Here is a 6,207-nt window from a genome sequence, read left to right on the forward strand (position 1 = left end):
GAGCCTTTAGAAAGAGGCTATTACTCTTCTGGTAGAGTCCTTGATCTGCAGTGAACAGCCACAACTCTAACAATAATATTCTGTGCTTTTTTAGTACCTACTACACGACTCAAAACTCCTTTACAGAGCCTGCATGAAACAACCTGATGTGCCTGAGCAGCGGGTAGGATAACCAGTCTTTTTACTAGTGGTGGAACTGGAGATCTGAAAGACTAAGTGATGTGCCCATGGTCACGCGGGAGGTCTGTTGTGCACTGGAGACTGAGAACAGACATGTCAGCTCCTTCAGCATGCAAAGCGTGCTTACCTGTGCTCTACCTGTGCTCTGCATTGCACTTCAGGCCTCCTGGCGTTCTCTTCCGTGCCTTGCCCACATTACCACATCCCCACCTAGAGGCTCAGTGCTCTACAAAGAAATTAAAATGTAAAAAAACCCCAACCTTTAATATCCTAGCTGGGTTAGGGGGTTTTAAACACAGGCGCTTTTTATGCCTTTTTTTTCTTTTTCTTTTTTCATGTGTGTGTGCCCACTTTGTTTTTCAGCTCTATCCAAAATACCCAGGACTATGTAGTTGGCTGATTGGTGTCTTCTGGGTCTTTTCTCCTTTGATAAAATGCTGCTAGCTGTTCTGTACCTGCTACTTTATATCCTTCCCCCCCCCCCCCCCCCCCCGCCCCCATATATAGCTACCTATATCATATGGAAAGGATCAAACAGTTTTGATTTTTCCCAATGATACTGAGAAATGCAATATTTATCACAGGTTACTTGCAGAGAAGAAGAAAGGAGAATCTAAGAGTGTTCCCTTCAGCTGTGCTTCTGTCAAGGCATGGTGTGTGTCCCAGTCCACCTCTGTTTTGCTCAGTGTGCTAGTTCTGCTCACTACAAGGTATAATGCAGCAAGACTGATAAAGTTGGTTGCCCACTGGCCATGTGAAGAAGGAAGAACAACCAAAGCTGGTTGTTAGTTATCCCCGCTAAAGTGCTAAACAAATCTCCCAGCAGCTAAACTCCCTTCCCTTTTTATTACTTACCGTACCTTGTAAATCAAATATTTATTAACTTAAAACAGCTTTGCTCACTGACTGATCTTGCAAACATGGGACAAATTCACCACAGCTGGCTAGCAACCAATTGCTTATTCAGGCTGCTGAAGGAGATCAGCCTGGTGGAAAGACAAACTATGGGATGATTTTTCTTTCCCCCTGCCTTACTTCCGAGGAACAAACTGTTAACATTGCTGCTTTGTCTGCTGTATTTACCTTTCATGGAAATGAACGTGTCTGAATGAGGTCACTGCTACTCTTTTGAAGAGGACTTTGTTTTTATCATGCCTGTGTCAAAAACAGAGCTTTAGTGGTTTGGAATCGCATGAGCAGACACAGATATTGTTTCAATTAGCGTATCAGGTCCGTCACCTGGTGAAATGAAAAGATCCTTTACGCGTCTGCTTCTGTGATTGCCGTCTGATCATCTCTTACTGTCTCCTGGCTTCATGTTAATCCGTGGGGGTCCTCAACAGTCTGGCTGCAGCAAGCTGAAGCCCTTGGATGTTGAGGGATGACAGGATGCAAAGAACAAAACTAAATTCACACTCGCTTTCTCTTTCTCTGGAAGCGCTGCCGGTAAACTTGAAAGATCTTTGCATTGTTCAAGGCTTTGCATTTGACTGCTATAATGAAGGTGATTTGCTGGCCGTTGTCTAATAAATATCCCTGGGGAGCACAGAATGACAGCGCAGTTACGCTCATTCACTGAAAGGGAAGCAATAGAACAAGCAGGGATTGCAGGCGTTTAAGAATGACTTTGCAAGGAGTTGTTCATGGATACTGCTTCCCCCCGCACACTAAACTGCTGCAAGCATATGCGTTGCAATAAATGCACGCAGCAGGCTGGGTATTGTCAGTCAGTTTTCAGTGTCTCATTTTGTGTCGGAGGATCCACACCTCATGTCCTGAAGTTTTGCTCAGCAACTCTGTGCCAATGCTCGTCAGCTGTGTTTGCATCAATTTCATTAGTTATTACTAAAAGGACTTCAAATCTTATTAATGCTTTGTGTAATTACCTTTGTTCTCTCGCTTGGGACTAACCCTGCTGGGTTCATTGCCAGAAAAGGACAGGGTCCTTAATACCTGAAGTCACAGCTGACCAGTTCTTGTCAGGCTAGCCCCATTATATTTTTTATTTTTGAAAGGCTAAAAACCATAATCACATATGGGTCTTCTGACCCATCCCCTTGTGAATTATTGCTAATTTTTTCCCTTTTTCATTTTTATACTTTGGATAGTCGGAGATGGATATACTCTGACTTTAATCACTTTGCCAAGCTGGAAATATGTGTATATTAAAAAATCTACATTTTATATTTGTGACAAGATGCTCAAGCATTCCAGAGCAAGCAGCAACTGCCAGAACCCACAAATCTCTGTGTTTGTTTTACATCCACCAAGCAGGGACAATATATTTTACATGCATTAACAAGATGGTTATCTGAGACCACTTATTTAGATAATAAAATAGCCACCTAGTTACTGTTCCTTTTTTTTTTTTTTTTACTTCTTTTTTTAATGTGTATTAACTATTGTCTTCAAAGCTCCCTGAATACATAGTAAGAGCAGAAGACGGAAAGGCAAGAAATCCGTAGAAAGCTGCTCACAGTCTGGTTGGAGTAAGTAAAACAGAGGGTATTCAATTAAAGGACACTTTAAGATTTATGTAATATTGTTCTGACCTTTAGTAATTAATGACTTTTTGAAACGATTTGCTGTGATACTATCCATGGCTCCATCACAGGCTTGTCTCTCCATGAAAACTAATCTGACTGATGAAGACACACATATAAATCAAAACGGCTAGTTTGAATTTACCCATGTGCATGTGGTCTTGTTTGCTGTTAAGAATACTTTCCTACTTAGTTTAATCTAGGAAATGAGGAAATGGAAGAACCTGTTTCCTGCCACAAGCATCCATGCAGAGGATGCTGTGTGATTTGGCAAGCGCAGTTGAACTGTTTTTCACTAACTGAATCATCTGCATGTTTCTCGCAACTTCACTTCCAGGCAGTCTAGGTCTTTCTGTGTACAGGGTGCTGGCTGGGGGCAGCACACCTGGATCTCAATAATATCTTCATCTGAGACCATCATTACAAATACCTGGAGCTTCTCAGTTACTGGTTAACTGCAACAGGATGAATGCAGCCAGCTGTTAAATCCCGGTTCCTGCCATATCCGCTGAAGGGTGTTTATCTTGCCGCAGGTAACTGATGAATGAGGATGTGATGGGTGTCATGTTGTGCATTAACACAAGCACCAAAAGGTCAAAATGCTAAATTTATAGCGTGCCTTTCCTGGGTGAGAGCATGTTTATTCTTCTCTGCAATTCTGAGGTTTCAGACCTCTTTCCGCTCTGTGCCAAGACATCTGCCAGCGACTGAGAAAAGGTTTCGAGGAAAAATTTGGACTCAAAGGTGTGACCAGAGTAGTCTTGTGTTTATGCTCCTTGGACACTTACCTAGAAGTGCAGTTTCAAATCTTTGTTTGCCTGCTCCAGACTAGATATTTCATATAGATAAATATAGAAATTGGAGCATTCTTACACAGATTTTTCTGGTTGCCATGAAGTGGCGCTTTGTCAATTTAAAAAAACAAAAGAAAACAAAATAACAACTCCTTGTATTGTGTATCATATATTGTAATAAATTTCTTGTTTCCAGGAACAGGCCTCATACACTGTTAAGCCAGGTATTATATCTTTAGGTTCAGTGCACCTCTCAAGAATGCTTATTTACTTACTGTATCCTGTTAGTTATTCTGAAATTGCATTTTATTATATAAAGGGGTTTTTTGTTTGGTGTTTTGTTTGTTTTATTTTTAGATTTGTCTTAAACTATCCTGATTTTCTAAATAGTGCTCTATGACAACAGAAAGCACCAAGTACAGGATCTCTGAGGCCTCTTTACTTTGTTATACCTAATGTTTTGAGTGAAATGATTTAGGCTGAAGCAGAGACAACCTAACTTTTGTAGTTAGGAAGTAACTGTACACATGAAAAATTAATTGGGCTTTGAATTTTTCAACTTCAACCAATTCTTTAGGTATACCATGTCATAAGACTACACAATTTATTCTTCCAAACTCTTCTTTTTCTCTGAATATATTTATTAATAGCTTGATCTATGGCCATTTTGCACCTGACTGACCCCAGGGAATTAATCTAATTTGCTGTCTGTAAATATAGGCGTGCAGCTTGCCTGGAGGCTAGGGGAGAGAGGCAAGTGGGCAGTGTGATGTGAGGGCTCTCACTCATGTAGCACTCCATAAGTGAGGACAAACACTTTAGTTGGGTGTCAAAACCAGATCAGAGAACGCAAGTCTTTCCCACTGGCAGGTTTCTAAGTGTTATCTGTTCCTCTTGTCCCCAGATTTGCTCACACCTCTGGGAGCACAGCGCTTCTGAACATGGCTTCATCAGGTTTCTTCATACACTGTCACGGTCGGTGGTGTGTGGCAGTTGCCATAACCTTTGGAGCACTATCCACCCTTAATGCTGTTGCAGAGGATACATGACATATCTGCAAGGGAACCATGGCTCCCGGGGGAGTGAGTGGCTGGAGGACACTGAGCCTTGCACCCCTATAATGGGGGGGCTTATCAGGAGAGCAGGGAGGCAAGCTGCGGGCTCCTCTACACTCTATCAAAGCTGGTCATTTTGGGTACGTTCATTAGCAGGACAGCTGGTCTCGGTGACTTGGGCTGTGAGTGACAGCGAACAGGGCTGACCCCGCACCCTGCACTGGCACACTATGTCTCACGAGGGTGATGCAGTGGGTGAGGGACCCAATCCAGCAGAAAAACATACCTGGGACATGGTGGGAAATGGTTATTTTAAAACCAAATAGGCTCCCTGTCCTGGCGAGCTGCACAACCACACAAACAGTTATAGGGGGCACAGCACGAGGCAGGAGGTGCAGAGTTGACCACATAGCAGTCCTGCTCACTTGCCTTCTTCCTGGCCAAGTGGCAGGGCTAGCTCAGGAAAACTTCTTGAGCATCTTTCTCTCTGCATTCAGGAGGCAGCTGAGCTGGTGTCCTCCCAGAGGGGACAGGAGAGAGACGGGAAGAGTGACAGATTGGCAAAAGGAGCATTATACCTCTGGCAGCTTATGGATGTATGGGAGACAAGGTTGGCTAAAGGCAGCATTAGGAACACCTAATGCCAGCTAATGGTGTCTAGTCGTGTGGGTTAGTCTAACAAAGATAGATAGTAGTGGATTAGCTGTACCAGAGCAAATGTTTTATTGGCAAGTAACCATTTCCAACCTACTGTGGTCTTCCACCCAGAATTTTCTTATGAAATTTCCTGACAAACCACTGTCCTAGCACCACCTAGTGTCCAACCTGGCAATTCAAATGTCTTTAAAGTGGGAATACAGCCAATTACAGGGATAAAAAAGAGAAATAAAATTCAGGTGGGTCTTTCGGCGTTTTTACACTGCTGTAAACTCCTACAGCACCTTCAGAAAAATCTACATTTTCAACAACTGAAACACTGCTTTTATTTCCAAATCCTGCCATCTTCTTAGCAAGATTGTCTTTGCTGGGATGTCTGAAATCTCTCTGCATAGAAAAGGGTAACAAGCAGGGACCGCGCTTTCTTGATAGCAATGTTGGAATCTTCACTTTCTGTAGGAGTATCTTGGCTGAATTAAGGAGGAGCCCAGGGGTATCAAGAAGAGACTTCATGAAAAATGCAGGTTCTTAAATGTTGGCAGCAAGGCAAGACAGCGGTTAACATTCTGCTGCTTAAGAGCATTGGATTATTTCCAAGAGGATGGAGCAATGGAGAGCAGCGTGTGCAGCAAAGAACAGCAAAATGAGACCATAGTGTGCCTGGCAGTACGAGCTAGCATGTGAAGCTACAGAAATTATTGCAAAGTGTCCTATTTCTCATGAAGTCAGATGCACAGCAGGAATGTTGGCACTCCTGATTCCAGTCTCCGAGCAGCGTGTATCATCATAGCTTATTGCCAAACACCGAGTTTATTAGCATTATAGAGCCAGGAACATGCATCTGTCATATTATATCTAGGGGGTTAAGTCTTGCAGTTTGTAAAGTGGAGCAGACTAATTATCATACGTAAGAAATGACTAAAATCTGACAGTCACATGTCTCCTGGGAAGAGAAATAAGCCCATAAGATAACACTGA

General features: G+C 42.7%; 1 long non-coding RNA gene across 1 annotated transcript; it reads right to left on the reverse strand.

The window, feature by feature from the left end:
* Window positions 1–323: 323 nt before the first annotated feature.
* LOC115605078 lies at window positions 324–1,663 on the reverse strand. The gene is made up of 3 exons (XR_003990504.1): window positions 1,420–1,663; window positions 1,264–1,335; window positions 324–406 (listed from the first exon to the last, which is right to left on the reverse strand). It is a non-coding gene; the product is annotated as an uncharacterized LOC115605078 (long non-coding RNA).
* Window positions 1,664–6,207: the final 4,544 nt, after the last annotated feature.

The sequence above is a fragment of the Strigops habroptila genome, chromosome 3 (genome assembly GCF_004027225.2).
Source record: "Strigops habroptila isolate Jane chromosome 3, bStrHab1.2.pri, whole genome shotgun sequence".
Lineage (NCBI taxonomy): Eukaryota > Metazoa > Chordata > Aves > Psittaciformes > Psittacidae > Strigops > Strigops habroptila.